General features: G+C 37.7%; 1 protein-coding gene across 14 annotated transcripts in view; it reads right to left on the minus strand.

Annotated features, from left to right (window-relative positions):
* APBB2 (amyloid beta precursor protein binding family B member 2) overlaps positions 1–23081 on the minus strand; it is a 447074-nt gene that overhangs the window by 310626 nt on the left and 113367 nt on the right. For all 14 annotated transcript variants that reach the window (XM_037829667.1, XM_037829666.1, XM_037829663.1 and 11 more), the window contains exon 3: positions 12404–12510. The gene's annotated coding sequence lies outside the window, so the exon portion shown is untranslated. The remainder of the gene's footprint in view (positions 1–12403; positions 12511–23081) is intronic.

Consider the following 23081-nt stretch of genomic DNA (forward strand, 5'->3'; position numbering starts at 1 on the left):
AACTCACACTTAGATAGCCAGAATTTAAATCTAAGATGAATAGAATTTTAGGATTACATACATAGAGAAACCTACCCTCCTATGAAAGATAATATTTCAGGGAACAAGTAAGTAAGGGACTTGAAGGTAAATACTTCACTAAATCATAAAATACTAATATGGAATAGACCATCATAAACATTTTTTAATCCTACATCAAATCCTTATACTGCAATTATTATCAAGCATTACCTGAATACTGAAAGCTTTTACATATATTTGTATGACAAAATACTAGCTTGTTTCTTCAAGTCCATATATATGAACTAAAAAGCTAATTTCAACGATTTAATCAGAGGAAAAACTCCACTATACGTTCTATTAATGCCTTCAGAGTCCTCTGTGAATATCTCATTTGATTAAAATATTATCACAATTTTCAGCAGAAGACTCAATTTAACAAAAGATTTAAGGAAAAAAATCTGAATTTTAACAATTTTCCCTTCAGTCATTTCTTGAAACCTCTGACAAAACCGTTGCTCTAAGAAATTATTTCTTTTACTCTCTTCTTAGAGAATAAATGAAAATGCATCTGAATTAAATTACCATTTCTGTGGAAATACTGAAACTCTAAATCAAAACTAGTGATGATGACAAGATTTTCTCCAAGAATGCTACATTCTATAAATACTACCCATCATCAAAATAACCTTTAAATGCCCTTTCTCATATAGTTATGCCAGCAATTAGTTGTTGTTAAAGTTCATTTTGCTGAAACCAATTTATCTTTCTCTACATCTGACTCTTTTCAGCTACTGTGCATTTTCTCTTCTTTCAACTTATTAAAAGACATCAGATCCTGGCCTAAAATGTAATTTTCTGGTAACATATCCAAATTAAGTTAATCCATCAAAGTAGTCTAAATGTTATGAAAAATTTTTTTTTTAAAGAAACAGCATGCTACCAAATTTCTTTTACTCGTTGGGTGGCTATTTAAGGTATCATACAAACCAGGACACCTTTGATCCTGAAGGGGGCACTATCAACAACTATCCAGTTATCCTGAACGACAGGCTTAACCAAGATTGTCCTGGCAAACCAGCATGTATGTATGGTTACCCAACTTTTTAAAGAATCAAACAGTGCACATAAAAGCTGAAAGACTCAGAAAATAAAATAAAGACCGTGATGGGGAAGGGAGGTCTCGGGGGATCATATGTGGGCAGAAAGTCGGGAAGAGCCATGATGAAGATCAAAAGAAAGCTGCAGTCTGTCTCAACACCAAAACCCAATGGCATTTCCAGATTAGCTAATCATGGTTCCTCCCTCCACTGGTTACTGAGAGTTTATACATTTGAATAAAATCCATCATATGCCATGTACTCTCCTTGCTCATTCATCATTTTATTTGATTGCCACCTCACACTGCTCCTTGATACTACTGGAACTTAACCCCCTCCCTATGTATTTCTCTTCCCCTCTCTTCCATATTTCATTTCCCATCACTGAGCCAATCAACCAGGGTTACTGGGTACTTGCTATGTACTAGGCATTGTGCTAAGTGGGGAATCCAAAGCGGAATTACATATACTCCTTGACAGATGATCATACGCATATTCTGTTTGCAAGACATTGTTTAAAACTCAGTACAGTTTTACTCTAATCGCCATTTCTGCATGTCCTAAGCAGCTCAAGCAAGGAGTTCAACTGCAAAGCATTATGGGGAAGCCACCCTTCTGTTTCTTTGTATATGATTTAGTGTATATACTGATTTAAAAGAAAAATAAACTGAACAACTTCTGTTATGGTGTCAAAATTTCTGTATCTTAAAAACTTTCTAAAGCTCTCCCAATCAAGACACTGCAGCCTTTTGGGGAAGCAACGTATCATATACTCTGTCTAGCATCCCTATTTCCTCCTTGAAGCTGATGAGGGACTGATTGTGGCTGAATCTCTAAAACCCTGCAGAGTCTAGCAAAAAATAGATGCTCGATAAATATGTTACATAAATGAATGAATGAGAGGTTCAAGATTAACTCACTGTTTCTTATCCCAACTTCCTCAGGATCTTTGCTCCCTTGATTATCTCCTCTAAAAAATAGCCCCATTGTAATAATAGCTTTGGGGTCAGCCAAAAACCCCAGGTCAAATCCCCAGCCACTTAATAGCAATGTGACCCTGAATAAGTTTTCTAATCATGCTATATAGCTTATTTTTCTTACCTATAAAGTAGTTCTAATCACTTTAGCCTTATTTGACTTATCTATAACATAGAGATAGTACTATCTACTTTGCAAGGTTTTTGTGATAATTTGTGAGATTTGAAAACAATGTATGTATAGGACCAGGCAGAAACCCAAAGAATGTTTATTGAATGAAAGAATAAATTGGCATTCTGTGCTGTGGCTCCAGATCAAAATGTAACCATGAAAATCTAATTTGCCAAAGCTGATCTTTATTCAGACAACAGATATGCACAGAGGGCTACATTCACACAACTGGAGACCATTTGCTGCTGAACATCAAAGGAAGAGTTTAACAGCTGCTTTTAAATGCAGGAAAACAATTAGTTCACAAGTAAAAGGGAAAAGCATACAATCCCACTTTATTTTCCCTAAAAAGTATCAGCGTATTAAGAGATTACCAGCACAGCAGACCGAAGCGTTTCTGCAGGGGTCACATAATGGGGAAGGCAGCCCTGGAAATGGTTTTTAAGCTCAGCATTTAATGATAGTTCCTGCTTTACACTGTCAAGAATGTACAGGTCCAGTTTGCTTAAAGAAAGCCTTCACTTTTAAGTGTAAAACTAAGCAGCCACAGACCACAGGAATAAGATTTGGTCTGAACAGTGTTTTCATCCAATGGGCTTGCTCTTTCAGCAACGTAAGATATAAAACCTCAAAAGGGAAAAACATCATGGATCTTTCTGTAACTTAAAACTTGAGAAATAAAATGAACTCTGTGGCAGGCAAAAGTTTGTGTCTTTGCTGAACAGCAATGCTTTAAGAGACCCATTCTAATGCTATTTCACTTCCCCGTCAGGGCAGGCACCGGGCAATGGGAATAAGAAACTCCCTTGTGTTATATTTCCAGCATACCTGAATCTTACTGTCTACGGAGGCTACGCAAGCTATTTAGAGATCCTCACCTTGCTCTTTTCCAGTAACAGCGGCAGAGACAAGCTATGAACTTCCCTGGGGTTGCATTTACTTTCTCATAGCTCACTTGTGCTACTCTTCTGGAAGATGAAAGAAACCCCAGAGTTTCTCAAAACCCAGGGGTAATGTTGATTTTGAGTAACATTTTCCACTTTCTTAAAAGCCATCATTTCCTACCCTACTAGAGATACAGAGAATGAAGTAAAGCCTAAACTATCTCCTTACAGTTCACAAAAGCAGACCTGGTAGTTACAAGAGAAAGTGAACTCTGGCTTAAAAACAACAAAAGGCCATCCTGGGATAAACATTGCAATAACATTGAAGCATCACACTCTATCTGACAAGCTCACAATTTCAGCCTTCTTTAAAGAACATCCAAGAAAAGTGGCTACCATCTAGATCAGAGTTTTTTTTCCCCTAAATGCCCAGTGAAACAAGCACACATCTCTACTGAAACCTATTACCACAACCTACTTTTTTTTAATTTTTATTTTTTATTACCCATCCTCATTTTTTGCTGAGGGCCATAGAGTTAGGAAGTGGAGGGGCAGACACGCAGTCCGACCCCAGGGCATTGTGTGCCCTGAACCTCAGTTTAGTAGAGACCAAACAAGAGTGGCCACCACCACAAGGTCTCCATTTGAGTTTACAAACTAAAGTCCTTACCTGCATGAACGACAGTGTAACATTTTTTATGGATGCACAATATCATTTAACACATTGGTGTTTTACACCTCTCATAGCAATGAAGTAGCAAGCTCAGCTTTACTACCTCAAAAAGGGCTTGCAAGTCACAAATTACTTTTCAGATAAAACGGCAATGAGGAATTTCCTGGAACTTTAGTGACCAGTCTGGATACCAAACTAAAATCTCAATGACCCAAGATCTACTTGACTATAACTGCAGCTAAAGTTGGTATATATCATCAAGAATCACTGAATTTTAGGAGATAGAAGGGATCTTAAGAGATTATTCATCCTACCAACATATATTTTATTGAGCAAGGAACTAAGGAAGAAAAAAAAAATTAGTGAGAACCAAACCCAGCCTTCAGGATTATACAGTCTAGTAAGTTAAGAAAACATAACTATGACCCAGTTCAAGTTAGAAATAATAAAAGATAAAATCAGGATGTGTTAGCAGAGAGATTCAAATTCAACACATAGAAAAGATAACTTGTAAGCATAGCACAGTGGTTAAGAGCACAAACTTCAGTGCCATACAGACCTGGGTTCAAGTCTTGACTCTGCCACTCCCTAGCTGTGTAACATTAGACAAATTATTTAACCTCCCTGGGCCTCAGTTTCAAAATCTTTTGAAATGGGGTACCATTATCTACCTCTCAAGGCTGGTATAAGGATTAAATAAAATAAAACCTGCAAAGCTCATAGTACAGTGCCTAGCACACATACAGTGTGAAACAACCGCTAGCAGAGCTTCCAGCCCTGGATCCATCATTTCTCCGACACACAAGTTCCTTCTCTTTCCAGAGCACCTCAACTGGTCTGTCCAGGGCCCTGCTAGATCTTAATCACTGACTCTCCTTTAAAGATAAGGAAATAGGTTTGAGAGGATGGGGAACATGCCAAGGTCACACAGTTAATAAATAGACCACCACATCTACCTGCAGACCCTTAGATTCTCGGGTACACTGTTATTTCTTTAGTTTTCTAACCCCTCTTATTATTTCATAGGCAATTAAAAGGAAAGTAGAGCATCTCACGGCACAAATTTTAAGAGGTGCCTGCCCTGGGCAGCCTTGCCTCCAAAAGTAGACAGCCTGGTGAGCAATATCCTGGATGCTTATCAGTCCCCCTCTCCTTATGCACTGCATAATCTGCACAACCTCACCCAGTGGCCCAGCATCTCCTGCCTCCCTTCTCTTTCCCAACCGATTTTTATAAAACTCCCATCTGATCTAAACTCTTAATGGCTACTGACTGCTTAGAAACCCCAACTCTCTAGCACGGCACACACATGCCTTCTCACTCTGGCACCAGCCAGCCTTTCAATCTCAGCAACTACTGTGTGCTCCAACATGCCCCATACCCGAGCCAAATGGAGTTCTTGCCACTCCCTGAGCATACCACGGGCTTCCATCTCTCCATGCCTTGGCACATGCTTTTCCCATAGCCCCGACTATGCTCTCCATTCCTCTCTAACTTCCAACTCAGTCCTCAAGACTTATTTCAGTGCCAGCTCTTCCATGCAGCAGACACATTTCCTGATTCCTCAGCGGAAATGACTGCCCCTTCCTCGGCACACCCATAGCATTTATGAGGCTGCCTTCCCCACTAGCTCACGGAAATCAAGAGGAGAGTGCATGGGCTTTAAAATTAGATGGTTTGGAATTGGAATTCTGATTCAAACAATGTTTAGCTGTATCAATGTGGGCAAGTTGCATTATCCCTGAGTTTCAATAATCCCAACCAGAAGAACTACTGTGAAGATCAAGTAACTTAATGCTATGGCTTCCAAACATGTTCAGAGAGTAGAGCTACTCTAAGGGCAGAACACCATAAAATTCTGATATATTTAACATTCATTCATGTGAACAAAGAGTTATTTTACTGGGAGAAATTATGACTATATTATATGTACACAGGTTTCCAAATATAAAAAAAAAAAGGGTATATATATATGTTTATAAAAATCATGCTCTAAGTTTATCAAATAAATGTTTGATAACTGTTTACTGGCTTTTTTCCACCTGTCAATCTAACTTAATAAGTGTATTAGTTAGGGTTTTATAGGGAAACAGAATCAACAAAAGATATCTGTAAATATAAGATTTCATAAAAGTATTTCACACAACTGTGGGGATGCAAGAGTTCTAATTCTGTAGGACAGGATGCATGAGTCCAAATTCTGTGTGGGAATCACCACCCCTGCATCCTTCAAGTCCTTAAGAGTGGCAGTAATCTCTGCAATCCCTCCAGGAATCTGGTATTGCTTCTGGTTTACTATTTTGTTAGGCAGGGGCAGTTCTAGTGGCTTCCACTTGGCCTTTCCCACCATAATAGCCCTCACTCCACGAGTCAGGGAACCAATGTGAGGATTCTGCCAGTTGCTGAGTATGTCTATTCCAGTTATGCATTCCAGAACTGGGGAAATAACCACAGAATGGGTCCAGGAATCCACTGGACCCACTGTGAGATGGACCTGAGCTAAAACTCCATCGATCACCTGACCTCCATAAGCCCCAACTCTGACTGGTGGACCAGAGTGACCTTCTGGGTCTCCTGGAATTAAAGTCACTTCTGAATCAGTACCTAATAATCCATGAAACAGCTGATTATTTCCTTTTCCCTAATGCACAGTTACCCTGGTAAAAGGCTGTAGGTCCTCCCTGGGGAAGGCTGGGAGGAAGATTAACAGTACAAACTTTTGGCAGTGTTAACAGGGTCCTTCCCCAAGGGTATCCGGCCTTCCCCTCATTCAAGGGGCTCTGGGTCTGTAAACTATCTCAAGTCGGGGAATTGGTAAAGGGGCTGTAACTCTACGTTTTTGTAATTCAAGGTAGACTTTTGTTCACTTGACTTAGAATTCTTCTGCTTATACAGATCAAACAAGAATTTAGTAGATCACCCATCTATTTTACTTCTAGGTACTCCATGATCTACTAGCCAATGCCGTAAGTCTCTGCAAGTCAGATTATTCTGACTGCTGCTTTGAGCCTGTTTTCCATTATGGTAGCCATGCCCACCTTGTCTTTGGCGATTAACTGCTGCCATATAGCTTCTGATGACTCCTGTGCCAGTTTGAATGTATTATGTCCCCCAGAAAAAGCCATAGTCTTTGATGCAATCTTGTGGGGCAGACAGAACAGTGGGGATTAAGTTGGAATGTTTGGATTAGGTTGTTTGCATCGAGATGCACCCCACCCAACTGTAGATGATAACTGATGGGATATTTCCATGGAGGCGCGGCCCCACCCATTCAGGGTAGGCCTTGATCAGTGGAGCCACATAAACGTGCTGACTCAAAGAGATGAGACTGAGTGTAGCTGTGAGTGACATTTTGAAGAAGAGCAAGCTTGCTAGAGAGGAATGTCCTGGGTGAAAGCCATTTTGAAACCAGAACTTTGGAGCAGATGCCAGCCACGTGCCTTCCCAGCTAACAGAGGTTTTCTGGACGCCATTTGCCATCCTCCAGTGAAGGTACCTGATTACTGATGTGTTACTTTGGACACTTTATGGCTTTAAGACTGTAACTGTATAGCCAAATAAACCCCCTTTTTATAAAAGCCAGTCCATCTCTGGTGTTTTGCATTCCGCAGCATTAGCAAACTAGAATAACTCCGGATCTGATTATGCCCATTGTGTTTAAGGATGCTAGCCAGTGACAGTAGTTCTCACAGTAATATCTGACAGAAGGGCTACTACAGAGCTCTTCAGGGATGATGGAGCTAGTCTCACAAATTTATTCCTCACAGTCCTGGTAAAAGGTGTGTCCTCTGGACATTCCAGTGGTGAGTGAGCAGGACTTCCATGATAAATGTACTCAAACATTCCAATCTCTTTAAGCCTTTGCAAGCCCTCTCCTATTTTATACCAGAGCAGTTGTTTGTACCTCACCCCTTCGGGCCTGTTGGAACTTGAGTCTAGTTATAGGTCTTGATGCAAAAACTGGTGGTGGGAGTGGGTCATGAAAAGAATTAGAAGTATTCCTCAAGCCATTTACCTCAGGACATTCCTTGGGAGTTTTATCTTGTGAAACAGGATTAATCTCACAGGACAGAGGAGTGAGAGCTGCTTCCTCGGGGGAGGTGATTACAGGTTTAGCAGGCACTGAAGGGTTAATCTCTTTAGGTGGAGGTTGGATGGCAGGTTCCCCAGGGCAGACTGGAGGTCAGGAAGCTGTTTCCTCAAAGCAGGCTAGATGATGGGTACTGTTTCCTCAGAGCAGACTGGAGGTGGGAGGGCTATTTCCTCAGGGCAGACCATTACAGGAATATCTAGCAAAGACTCACCAGAATCCAGGATTCCAATGTCCTCACTGCCATTATTATCAATCATGTGTCCCAATCCCAAGTTTCAGGATCCCATTCTTTTCCAGCAGACACCCTGCGAGGTTGAGATTTTAGTTTATATTGTAAATCTGCTGCTCACACAATAAGACTCTGGGTCTGGTTTTCAGAAATCTCAAGTCTGCAGCCACAGGAAATAAGATTTTCTTTCAGGGCACACATAGAAACCTTTACATCTGTCATACGGTGCTTAAGTTTCAAATTGGAAGCCTTTAGCTCATCCCTTTCTCTTATAACTTTACCCAGCATATCTAAGAGCTACCAGCCAACATCACTATACCCCTTAACTCTGCAAAACTGTTAAGATGTCAAAAACATGGTCACACAGAGCCTTACTTCATACAAGAGTATGATTAGGAGAATCAAATGGTGATATATTGCATATCCCCATTGCCAACTCATGCCATGACTGTCAGTGCCATCTTGATTACTGGACACGGAGTTATCAGTGCCTTTGATTCTCATCAGAGTAGAAAACCAATTGTAAAAGCCCATTTTAAGATTCTATTTCTCAAGAACCACTCCTGGCACCAAGCTGTATTAGTTAGGGTTCTCTGGTGAAACAGAATCAACAAGAGATATCTATAAATATAAGATTTTATAAAGGTGCCTCACACAACCATGGGGATACATGAATCCAAACTCCATAGGGCAGGACAAACTCCTCAGGAAACGCTTTGCTGGCTAGCTGAAGAAGAAGTGAATGTCCTCTCTCTCTCTCTCTCTCTCCCTTAAAAGTTGTCAACTGATTGGATTAAATCCAGCTGATTGAATTCTCTCACTGAAGAAGACACACCCTTCACTGATACAATCAGTCACAAGTGCACTCAATTGACTGATGATTTAATAAACTAGCCACAAATGTCCTTGCAGTAACAGTTAGGCCAGTGCTTGCTTGACCAGATACCTGGACACCATCACCTGGCCAAGTTGACACATAAACCTAACCATCACAATAAGTAACAGAAGGTACCAAACATTAAAGAAAATATGGTGGGAGAAGCTTAAAAGATAATAAAATTCTATTTATAACTTATTTTGGGGGTAGAAAGCACTGTAAACATCAGTACTAGATTTTAGTGATCCAATGCCTCATCTAAGAACATCCAGCCCACTGCTGGTCACATGATACAGGCTGAATAAATACTGTTGGATAAAAATTTGAAATTCAAATTAAGTTCCTTGAAAGTAAGGACAGTCTCATTCCTTTTTGAATAATGAGCTCCTAATACAGTACCTGGCACATAGTAGGTGCTCAACAAATGTTGGTTTAACAAATGAACTTAGAAATGAGAAAGGATGCAAAGGTCTATAAAACATTTTGCATCTCCAATTAATTGGGATTGCAATTTTTTTCATCAATAAATTGTACTCCAATGTCTATCAAATGTTCCTTCTGTTTCCACCAGTTCATCTGAGATATTTAGAGTTTTTTGGGTGGGAGAAATGTGTAGGTGGAACCATCCCTTAGGCACATAAATATTGATGAAGAAGACAGGTAGGCAGGAGGAATATGTCACCTACACTCTGGTAACGTACCAAAGAAGACACAAAGCTTTATACACAGCACCTGTCATACAGTGACATTTAGAACTTGGAACGGATATGCAGGCCCACAAACCTCCTATTCAGAATATGTCTGGTTACAGTAAACACCGTACAGTTTACAGAAGGCAAATCCTATTCTATTCTCTGCTCTCAGATGAAAAACCTACACAATATATTTATACCCCTTTCTAACTGAAAGCTAGGATGGCCTCAAATAAAACAAAAAGCTGAGATCCAACTGTTTCCCCTTTCACTTAAAACTGACGCTGCAGGTAAATATTATTGGCATGGCTATCCATCACTTTTATTAAGTGGAAAAGGCAAGTTACCAAGCAATCTGTAGCATATACTAATCTTAGTGTTAACATAAAAGTGAACATATAAATGTACTAAATAGGATTTTTTAAACAGAAGCTGTTTTTCACTTCTTTTAAAACAATCCATGGCTAATTATCCAACAGTGCATCTATATTTTTTCAATATTACAGATTCGTTTCCAGAAATCTACCTCAACTAATTAAATGAAATGCTTGAAAGGAGCAAGACCCTGGAAACACTCTTGTGATTAAGAAAAAAATAAAAGCAGAGAACAAAGGGAAGACAAAAAGAAGTGTAAAGGTTGCTAGGAATTCTGAACTTTCCCCAAAACTGTGTTCTTGTCTTCCCCAAAAGAAACCACTAATACTTTTGCAGTTTTCAAAGTACTGTCAGGAACATTAACCACACCCTCAAATCCTTTCATAACTTGTATGTAACAGTTGTTCAGAACTAGATTAATGTGGAACATACTTCTACATTAAAACCTTCTTTTTTTCTTTTAACTTAAGGGTGAACTGGGAACATCTTTCCATGCCTGTAAGTATTCAGTGACGATATCAGTTTTAGTAAGCAGAGATCTTTTTGCCACAGTACCCCTGGTAAACACAGGGGCTGTCTTTGGCTTATTGTTATGAACAAAAGTCCTGCAGATGCCCTGCCTCTATAAAAAGGAAAAACAACTTTTACAACAATACACAAAATCCCAAAAGGGAATATTTTGGTATAACGGAAAGAAAATATTTCACCAGAGACTACATTAAATTTTAAAGAAATGCCAAATTATTTGAAAGGCAATTTATGTAAAGCTACTTCCTAGGGCTGAGTTATATTTCCTGTTTAAACAGCACTGCAAATATCTGGACTCTGAACCCAAATTAATCTTTTGCCTTTTTCATTCTACTTCCACAGGAGATTGGTGACATACAACACAATCCTCTTTAAAATATCCTTCCAAGGTTGAATAACAACTACACTACTTAGGGTTTTCCTTTATTTAAAGATTAAATATGTGATTATAAGATTACAAAATTCAACTACATAAATTCCTATAAGATTTTTTTTTCTTTTTTGTAATCCCACTGACAACAGTAGTATTTCACTACTCCAATTATTTGCTATAATAAAAAAAATTGTTTTTAGAGAAAAGTTTTAAAGTCCTTGCTTTTAATGAATGGGGTTATATTTTAGCAGAAGCCTCAGAAATAATATTCTTTCATATTCATATACATACATACACTCACATGTACATATACATACACATATATGTATCCTTTCAGTAGATACAAATATTTTTTTCAACTGCAAATAGGTTTTCCAATTAAAGACCCTTACTTCATCATAATTGTCACAAAATAACATACAATGTAATTATAATTAAATTTATAGTGCACATAAAATAATGCAATCTATAAAATCTTATCTTACTATGTAACGCTTTATGGAATTTCTACAGCACAAGTTTTTTGGCCTTAATTTGCTTTAAACATGATTCAACTAGCTGTTTTGTACTGTCAGAAATGGAGAGAAACTGTAAGACACAAGGCATAGAAGGTTCAAAAAGCCATCTAGACATTTAATGGGAGAACATTTCCTATATTCAATAATACTTTTTTGGGAACTTGGCAGAAAGGAGATTTTGTTTATATCCTTGCAGGCATTTGGTCACTCACTTCCAAATAGTATTTACAAAAAAGGAGACTGACTTTATTATCTTTAAGGTCCATTTTACTTTTAAAAAATCAAGGACTAAAACTGAACTATTTTGGCACCAAGCATTTTTTTTTTTTTAATTCGTACAGTTGTTCCAATTAGAAAACCTTGGAGGACATCAAAAAGGTGTAAAAAAAATAAAACCAAGAGGTTTTATGCTTCTAAGACCAAACTATATGAGGGATTTATTAAACAAGCAATTCCACATCTTGTTTTCCTTTCCAGACAAGAAAAGAACCAAGTGAATTCCATTCTTACTTTAAAAGTTCTAAACCAAATGACCTATCCAAAGTATCTAGAAGAACAAAATACCAGAAACTCAGAAAACTGGGATCACTTTTCTGTTATACCACATTACATTATATTTTTATGCCTTTCAATTTTAGTTCATCCCTTGCAAATCTGATAAAGGTTTTATACAACCTTGAGGACTTAGTTTATAAAACCCCAAAGAAATGGCAGAATGCAGAAGGTCATCCTAATTTCCTGGAAAACCTTTTTAAAAGAGGTCTACTGAGACCCCCTTCCAAATTCCAAATCCATAAGAGCATATAAAACTTACTAAGCCAGGAATGAAAGAAAGTAGAAAAGCCACAAACCTGTTAACTTTTTGTGAGAAGAATAATAATATTTTTTAAATCAAGTTAGAAATGTACTTACTTTTCCCAGGTCTTTGGTACAAAGCTCAGAAGGTAAGTTCCGTTTTCCCCCACAAAGTTTGTTAACTAACAGCAACCAAGCAAGAAGGTCAGGCAGTCCAAAGATATCTAGAAATTATATGGAGACAAAAATTTAAAATTCACAGTCAGATTAGAAATTAAAAATCAAAACACCCCATGGCTATTCAAAGTACCTCTGCATAATTAAAATAAAGATTTCATTGGAATACCTAAATGATGAGATATGCAAGCTATTTTTCTTTCATAAAATACCAACAAGGCTTTCTAAATCTAGATGGTATTTTGATCTGTTGTCTTATTAAAGTTCCTGAAGCAGGAACTTGCAAGACTTCTTGGCAACATTTGTGTTTAAAATGTCTTTCTCAGGGAGTCATAAAAATGAACTGAGGGATGATCTGGACTTGTAATTATACTGTGACTTGGGAAAGAAGATCTTCCGAAATCACTTATCAGTCCACCTTCCAAAGATGAGTTCATCTCCCAAGCACAGAAGTAAGTGGTTGTAAACAGAAGTGAATAACAACTTAAAGGATCAACAACTTTCAAACACTCTTCAGAAATAAATTTAGGCATACTTCACTTTTGCATGTGGAATGGCAAGAGAAAGACGTGTTCTTTTTTTTTTTTAATAATAAAACAGAAAATCTGAAAATTTGGCATGGTAGTCCTTCACTTAAAAGATAAGTTACTTGACCAAAAATCCTACAAATGGATATACAGGTAATAACTCATTAATAAGATAAAATACTTTGAATAGGTAAAACAGATGCCACGGGTAATTCATACCTGTGCACTCCTGAGGCTCTCACTCTGGGCCTTACTTTTGATGTAATTCTAAGCATGAAAAACTCATTTACAAGCCACAAGAAATTGAGAAATCAATCACTTAGAAGGAGGCAGGAAGCATCACTACAAGTCATGACTAAAAAGCAGGCAGGACCCCACAAATACCAATAAGCATATTTTATTATTATTGATATTATTATTGGGAACACTTACATAGTCAAATTCTCCTCTAAGTGTTTTACATATATTAACTGTACTTAGGTTAGGGACAAGCAGAATATCACACTACAGTTACCCCAGAACATCACTGCATTACCACACAGTATACAAGGTTCTGCTATAATGCTGGCCTTTGTTCCAAGATGGATACATCAAGGAAAAATTTAAGCATATGTCTGCTTATGCATTTAGGTGTGATTGTCATCTCAAGAAACACTTTAACTTTCAGTTAACTCTCCTTTCACCTCTTCACATGGCACAAGCTGCAACTCTTCAAGGCCTCAGTACACAAGCAAATTTCAGGTCTTTTTCAAGGTAAAGTACCATGTTTATTGTACTACTTATGTATTTCTTAAGTATTTAAAAATGTGTAAAATTTTGCTACAGTTTATTATTCAGTTCCTATCTTTTTTTTCTTTTTAATGTGTTGCTCATGTAGTGTTTTGAGCCTTATATCCCTGATCCCATTTTCCCCATAAGTGCTGTGGTTCTTATTGCATAATTTTGCACAGCATAGTGATTTTTAGGTACACATATATAGTATTACAACAGTACTGACTGTACAATAACTAGTGTTCATAATGTGATTTATCCAGAAGTTGTTAAATTGTGATTTTCTCATTTTTCATTAGGTTTAAGAAGATATCACAATACAATACATTTTAGAAAGATTTTCATTAACATTGTTTACAATTAAGCATACATTAAGTATGAACACTTAAGGGTCAGCTTTTCAGTTACATGAAAAATGTATTTGCAAAGTTGCCTAATAGTATTAGATAAATGAAGTCAATTCACCATTTTATACAGACCAAGATGATGGTATTATAAAGATAAATTCTTACAGACAGGAGAAAGTTTAAGCACAATTCTAGAAAGGACAAAGTGGAGTGAATTACTTTTTCATTCCTTGGAACCAATAAACTGAAACAAGACTGACTTCATCCTTAACCTACAGCCTAAAATATGCATAAAGACATTTATAAAGAAGTTTTCTATTATAAATAACATCATTTTAAACGACTTTTAAAATTTAAATATATAGCAATGGATAGTTTTTAAAATCTGTAGAATAATTAACAAAACAGGAAAATGTTCTTAAGCAGCGTTAATCGGTAAAGTAGGCTATAAAATATATATAATATGGCCCAAATTTTGTTTGAAAGTATCTATACCCTGAAAAAAAGACAGGAAGGAAAATCATGGAGAGCTGCCAAATACATATAGAAGAATTACAAGTATTTTTTACTTTCTTTGTATTTTCCTGTGACATTCAATTTTCTACAATAATCACATACACTACCATAATTTAAAATAATATGCTATATAAAAATAGCACTAAAGCATTTAGTAAGGAATCCTCTTTTTGCCTCCACTTGAATCATTCCACAGGTTTATCCAGCCAGCAGAATGAAGGCAAGCCGAGGAACAAGGAATATCAGCTTTCTCATCAATCGTAAGTATTAAGAGGTCCAGTAACATGGGCAAATCCTGGATAGAATTTTCAACCTCACCCTTCAAGGGCAAATACAGTCCAACAGGGCTGTTTAAAAGTACATAAACCCATTACAGAGGCTAAAATATAATTCACTTTTACGGGCTAAAACAGTCATGAAATCCAGTTATGGATTAGTAAAATCCCAGCTGAAAGAAGATTTTTTAATTACATAATTGTATCCTAGTTTTCTTAATGTCTGAAAGAACTTTCATTATGAATAAAGAAGTTGTGCTCTGGATAAAGCTCCTTCCAAATAAGATCAAGATTAAACAAATAATAGGAGAGAGGGATTTGGGCATGGGGATGAGCTCTTCTTACTTGGAAGTTTTAAAAAGAAAATTTTTTAAAAGTGGGATTCATCTTTTTTATTTCTGAAAGAAGTTAGTTATAATACAATTTTCCCAAGTACAACAAAAAAAAGAGTTTGAAAATAATCTATTTGGCAAAAAACGAATCCTTAGCCATGATTGTGCTTAGCTTTTAATCCCACACTTTGACACTACATAACAAGTGAATGCTGAAGGTACTCAGGAGTCAAGGGCCAATTTGGGATAACTCAACCATCAAACACCTGAGTTCATTCACCCGTGCCTGACTGGCAGAACACATTTAAATTATGTGTTACTTTCCATTTTCAATTTAACCTTCCTGGTGTACAGTCTACTCAGTAACTACTGGGTGTAGGGCTGTTACTTTAATACAACTCTTCATTCTCAAGAATGTGTGTAGGAATACAAACCACTGGTTGTGAGCATGTCTGTGTGGTTTTGTTTCACAAAATTAGGAAAACATCTGTAACATTCAGAGTACAGATCTGAATATCCATATCTCTGTTGTAGCAAGTTTAAGTATAGAGGTCTTGGTTTTTGTTTTGTTTTACTTCCAAAGATGCTAACTTAGATGAATAAACAAAATAATACACTTATGTTTCAAATTTGCTTTTGTATTTTCAAGCATTTTCACAGGTTGTCTATCAAATGAGAATACAAAAGGCACTGGCTTTGCATTTTGTTTTATTTTAAAGAGTAGTAAAGGCACAATGGACATGTTAATTATGCTATTAAATTGGGTTCCAGAAAAATCAGTCAATTCAAGTTCAAGATCACCCTCAGAGATTCTCATTATAATATCAAACATACACTGATTATTCTGGAAAATAATCTTGAAATTTTTTCCTTCTGTGTCTCACAAGTTGCTGCCCAAAATGTTGCACTTATTCACCTTTAATAACTAGCAAATAAATAATATAATCAGCAAGTAAATTCAGATACTATTTTAATTATCATTATTCAAGAAAAAATATGAATTTTTTAAGTTTTAAAGGTAGATATTGAAATATACGCCAATCTATACATACCTTGCACTGACTCTGAAAATACAGAGTACTAAGAAACTCCTAGTATGGAAACTATATTTCTTAAATAGCTTTAAGAATTAGCATATGTATTGCTTGGGGGAATACATTCTCTTACCATTACTGGATATAAACAAGGGCAACCAATTTTCAGAGGCTACCTGGAAAACAAGCAGATTTTATTTTCTCAGGCTCTCTAGTCACTCCCTGGACCAAGTTTCAATGTAAGCTAAATTGGTCCTTGGTACCACTTCACTTTCCTTTTTGGATCCTTGTGTCACCTCTAGTCCAAATCCCAAAACCTTCACTTTGGAGAGCCACCTCATCAGCCCCTCCATTCCATTATCTAAACTCCCAATACAACAATGGGAATAATCTTAGCAGATTGTCAGGGGGAAAAAAATGAGCCTAAACAAATGATTCATGACTTTTAACTTTCTCTGGATTATGTGCATTTTGGAATAAGAGCCTGAGTACCCAGAAGCTGATTTCTAAATATCTTTCTTTGCTCATTAGAGAAACGGCTGGTTCTAGGTCTGGGATAAGGAGAGTACAAAATAAGCCTAGAATATCTTACTATGTGAGAAAGCAAAGAAGTACTCAAGTATTAATGCATATGAGGTTCCTGGAAAGGGCTCCCACTGGCCAAATGTAGGACAGTTGAACTGAGAGAATGATACTGATGAATTACAACACACTGAATAAAAACACAAACTATGAATCCATAGTGACTGACAATCATGAAAAAGGGGATTGGAAGAAGCTCTTCGTTTCAAAAGAAAGACAGCTAATAAAAGTCAAATGAATAGAAGAAATACAAAACTCCACTTTGCAATGGCCAGTGCAATGATTGAGTCAAAGATCATCAATGAAAGCAAAAGCTATTAAGGAAAGGGTTTGGGGGGAGGGATATTCACATAGTCTCAGAGTATCACCTCACAGATTACTACTTATTTATCTAGGGGAACAGTATCTTTCCAATGGAGAATTCTGGAGGACCCCTTAAACAAACTTAGCATAACTGATTATGGGATAATTGGGGAAATATGAGTATGGGCTATTATTTCCTGGTGATAAGGATATTATGGTTATGTAAGAGAACACCCTTGTTTTTGGGAGACACGTTAAAGTATTTCGAGCCATGATCTCTGCAACTAACTAACTCAAAGGGTTCCACAAAATTTCAAAATGTGAGAGAGAGGGAGAGAGCGGGTAAGAGAAGAAGAGTGGGGGGCACAAAGAGAGACACAGAGAAAGAAAGATGGGGGGAGGGGGAGGGAAGGAGGGAGGGCAGGAGGGAGAGAAAGCAAATTTTGCAAAAAGTTAACATTTAATATGGTGGGCTAGTTATAACCTATAAAATCAGTAACCCTGGTTGCTTATAGGCTATGCCCACCCAGTATAAAGAGAGAACATAATTCTACATAATTATGTACATAACATAAATGTTAGAGCATTTAGTCCATGTTTCTACAAACATTTCCCAGTTTTGTTTCTCTTCTGAAGCAATTAATGGTCCTAAGCTGGGCAGAAGAATACAGAAAAAGAAAAAGAAAGAAAAAGAAACCCAAGGAAGAGGATGACAATGGGTGAAAACTAGCAACAGAAAAGTACAGTTCTCTACCCATTTTGAAAAAAGAGGAGGTGTCAGAGTTTAAAAACTTCTGCCCTCATTTCCCATTCTGGTGAGAAACCCTATGCAGGTGTATGTGGACATCTCCAATGAGCCAAGAGACACTTTTTCAACATTTAAACTGACCAAACACCCTAATCAGGACAGGCTAAGCACTTCAATTCAATTCAAAAAAGGAAGTTTAAGGCAATCTGAAGCCCAGCCCCGGCCAAGTGCTGAGAAATGGGGCATGTTTCTAACACTGTGCAAGCAAACACACATCCCCAGATCTACGGCTCCAGGGCCACCTCAAACATGAAGTCTCTCAAACAGAATTCACCCCACCAAGCATGGTCTCTTCTTTCTAATGCCTCTTCTCTTAGTCTCTCCAGGCTCAAACTTTTGGCTTCATGTTTCACTTCTCTCTTCCAAATGGCCCATTTTTCCACCTTCTCTTCCTCATCCGCATCCTCAAGGCCACATCTGCCACATCTCCCACGGCCATTCCAAGTGGAACCGACCTCTCTTTTCTCTGCTCTTCCTCAACAGTTCTGTCTATTATGCTCCCCTGGCATATTTTAAATACCCTGCCCAGCCAGGATTCTGTACCCATTATGGGCCAGGTAATTTGCTATGTCATCCCATTTAAAATTCACTGCAACTCTGTGAAGTCGTTTATACCATTTCTGCTTCATTTTACAGAAGAAATGGATGTGCAGATAGATGAAATAACTTACCCAAGGTCAGAGAGCTGTAAAACTGATATCCAGACCCCGATGTTGTGGTTCTCCTGTGATACCTAATATTATGCCTCCTAATATCATGTACAGTGTTAAGCACTGTTTCCTGTCCTTAAACCCAACATAAGATCCTTGAAGGAAGGTGTGCCAGTTTGAATTGTTATTGTTTCCCCCAAAATGCCATTATCTTTGATGCAATCTTGTTGGGCAGAGGTATTGGTGATGATTACATTGCTATTCTTTGATTAAGTGTTTCCATGGAGAGGTGACCCACCCAACTGTAGGTGATAACTCTGATTGGATAATTTCTATGGAGGAGTGGCCCCACCCATTCAGCATGGACCTTGATTGGTTCACTGGAGCCCTATAAAAGCTCAGACAGAAGGAACAAGCTTGCTACAGCCAAGAGGGACACTTTGAAGAATGCACAGGAGCTGAGAGAGCAACATCCTAGAAGAAAGCCATTTTGAAACCAGAACTCTGGAACAGGCACCAGCCATTTGCCTTTCCAGCTAACAGAGGTTTTCCGGACGCCATTGGCCATCCTCCAGTGAAGGTACCCGATTGTTGATGTGTTACCTTGGACATTTTATAGCCTTAAGACTGTAACCGTGTAACCAAATAAAACCCCTTTATAAAAGCCAGTCCATTTCTGGTGTTTGGGGAAAAGGCAGCATCAGCAAACCAAAACAGAGGGGATCCATTTTATCCATCTTTTTGCTCTCTCTGACACCTAGCAATACTTCATAACTCATACTGACTGATTCATATTTCAAGACTCATTTTTCTTTCTGACTTCCTGCCCACACCCTATAAAACTAACCACTCCCTCCTCCTTGCCTTCTCTATTCTTCTCCTGCAGTATATGCAAGCCTTATGTAGGGCCCATGACTGCCAAATATGTGCTGGTACACCAGTGGCACTTAATGAATGTCTACTGAATGAAATGTTTATGCATGAGACAGACAGATTTCTCAAAAAAGCTGCTGTGCTTTCTTAAAATATTTGACCCCACTTTTTTTGTCACATCTTGAGGAAAATTATTTTAGGAAAGAGTGACAAGCGGGAAGTGGAGAAAAAAGAATGGAGAGTACAAGACTTGGCCCCTTTCGGCCCTAGCCACTTTACCTGCTGCTCTGGGTATACTGTGTGTTGGAGCAGCACTTCTCAAATTTTAATATACATGTAATCTCGTTAAATATTGATTACAGTTGAGTATGTCTGGGGTGGAACCCAGGATTCTGCATTTCTAACATTAAGTTGCCAAGAGATGCCAACGCTGCTGTTCCATGGACCACACTTGTGAAGAGCTAAGTTCTAGATGGTTATGGTGAAATTATGCTCATTTAAAGACATGTAACATGTAGACCAAAATGACAGATATGAATTTACAGAATGTTAATGCTAGTTACCTCTGGGTTTCTTCTTTTTGTTTTTCTACAATTCCCAAGTATTCTATAATAGTCCTTTCTGATGAAAATAAAAATTTTAAATACTATATGCACACACACACACACACAAAACTGTACCCATAAACATCCAATTTGGACATTTCCACCCTGCAAAGCCACATCTTTAAGCAATAAATATACTTAAAGGACTAGACTTGAGAGGTAACAAGTTGGTGAATTTAGTAATTCCCTATCTACTCATTTTAACACATAAATTTACATAAAACAGCAATTACCCTTAACAAGCAGTCACCATCACAAGCATTGTTTGTTTTAGTTTCCTTTCCCTTAAAAGAAAGAATCCATTCAGTTGGAATACAATAAAAGGCAAACCAAATTAAGGACAGAAGAAAAAACAAGGCTCTACACTGAGTCTCTTCCAAGTGTGTCAATAGAACCACATGGAATTGAAACGTGCTGGAAATGCTTTTTTCACAGCAGAGGCAGAATGGGCTGGCTTCTGCAGCAAAGTGAAATGGAATCATTGAAAGCAGTACTTGTGTTCCTGCAAGTGAAGTGCAAAGAAACGATCCTCTGAGGAGCCCCATTTCCAAAACATAATGAGAGAGCATTAGGAAAAGGCAATTAAAAGGTGCACAGTGGCAAAAAACATTCCCCAAATACCTGACTCTTTCCCTTCCCTGTTTTTGCAAGAAATGTCAGGTTATATTTCTTGATTTTGGAGGTGCGGCCCCAGCAGGTAGTCATTTTGCACCCACTCCAATGCTCACAACAATTCCAGCATTCCAGTGCATCTGTGGCACAAGGAAAGCCAACACAAAGAAAGAGCCCAACTATGCCATGGCATGAGCAAGGCAATCCTGGTTTAAAGTAGGACTAAGAGGGGCCCTGCACCCTCTGCTTTCCAAAGCCCTTCCCACTTTGCAAGTAAGGGTTTCCTGTCACAGGCTGTTGGGAACTAAAACGAGTCCCCCACAAAAGACATGTTCAAATCTTAATCCACATTCCTATAGCTGTGAACCCATTCGTAAACAGGACCTTTGAAGATGTCATTATTAATTAAGATGTGGACTCATTTATGAATAAGATCTTTGACATTTCCATTTCGGTGAGGCCATACTGAATTAGGATGCACCTTAATCCATATGATCGGAGTTCCTTATAAGGCAGAGGAAATCTGGGTGCAGGAGGAGACCGAGGAGACCAAGGAGACAGATCACCCTGTGACAGAGGCAGGAACCCCGAGGACGGCAGCAAGCCAGTCCCAGAACGCTATAGACTGCATGGTCTACTGAGACCCTGATTTGGGATTGCTAGACCCTCAAACCGTGAGACAATGAAGTCCCGTAGTTCAAGCCAACCCACTGTGTAGTACTTGTCATGGCAGCCCTGGCAAACTAACACGCAAGCTTTAAGTACTCACACCATGATTCCAACCCACAGTTCAAACTGACTTTTGCCTTATGGAAATACTGTGAAATTCCATTCAAAGGTTGGAACTTAGTGTCTGGAAGACTTATATATATATATACTATAAAGGCAAAAATCACTTCTGCAGTGTCCACACAGTAGTATTAGGAATGTGGTTTCGCATCTGTGAAGTTTAGATACACCAGGCATTTGACCCAATTGAAAACAATGTCTCGTTGTACCTCTATCAAATTCTGTGAGTCTAACGCTGGATTATTCAAGGCAAGTAAGCGTATGTTGAATTATTTAAAAATGTGGTCACCTTTGATTTCAAAACTGGCATCAAAGTCATCCTGGTGGGGGGAAAATATGAATTTAATTGGACTTCTTTACATTTATCTTATAATTCAGAATTGTTTTATTTTTAATTACATCAGTGGCAGATGGGAGCAGGGTGAGCAAGAACACCATAATCATCTCAACACTCCAGAGCCTAAAAGCAATGCAATACATGGTCTCTCGCTTGGATTCTGTTGTTTTTTAAAAAACAAAAACAAAAAAGGCTAAAAACTGGGGGGACAAATTTTGGAGATTTGAATATTGACTGATATTAAATGTTAATTTTGTTGGATGTGATAATGGTATTATGTTTTGATAAGACAGCTTTCTTATTTTTTGGAGATGTAAGCTAAAGTATTTAGGGGTAAAGTGTCATATTTATAACTTATTTATTTCATCTATTGCCTTTGCATTTTAGCATAATTTATTTAACTATAAGCTTATATAATGTATTTTTTATTTTATTGTGGTTACAAACATACAACATAAAATTTCCCATTTTAGCTACTTTCATGTGTACAATTCCATAATATTAATTACATTCACAACATTGAGCTACCAACACCACCATCCATTACCATCTATATTAAATGGTTCAGCAAAAGAATATTTGTAAACATATATATGAAACAAATAGGGGAGAATGTTAATAATTACTGAAATTAGATGGGGGTTGTATGGCTGTATATCGATTATTCTTTCTACTTTCTTCTGGTTGAAACTTTTAGAATAAAGAGTTTAAAATACAAGTGAAAACCATTTATGGCCTTATAGCCTTATTATCTCCCATGTCTTCCTCTCTTGCCATATTAGGCTATAGTCCACCTATGTTTGATGATTGTCTTTCCCCCAGAAGACACTGCCACACCTTCCCACCTCTGTATCTTTGTGTATTATGTGCTCTCAACTGGCGTTTTCTCTCCCACTGTTGTCCCTCTGGTAGAACCAATCCATCCATTAAGGTTCATCTCAAATGCCTCCTCCACCAGGAAAACTTTCCTTCCCCATCTGACCCCCATGACACTTTGTATCTCTCGTCACATTTAATCATATTCCATCCTGATTGCAAAAATTTAAGCTGGCTAATGCTGAGTAAAATGAGCCCGGCATAAAAAGAGAAATACTATATGTTACCTCTAATGTGAACACTGAAAAATGTAAAATAAAAGTAAAATAAATGTAGAATGTAGGGGACCTAGCGATAGATAGCAAATAGTGAAGAGGAAACGATAACCTAATAAGAACAGATAAGTTATCGTGGGTAAATTTAACGTTCTGGGAATGCTCA

The sequence above is a fragment of the Choloepus didactylus genome, chromosome 3, assembly GCF_015220235.1.
Source record: "Choloepus didactylus isolate mChoDid1 chromosome 3, mChoDid1.pri, whole genome shotgun sequence".
Taxonomy (NCBI): Eukaryota; Metazoa; Chordata; class Mammalia; order Pilosa; family Megalonychidae; genus Choloepus; species Choloepus didactylus.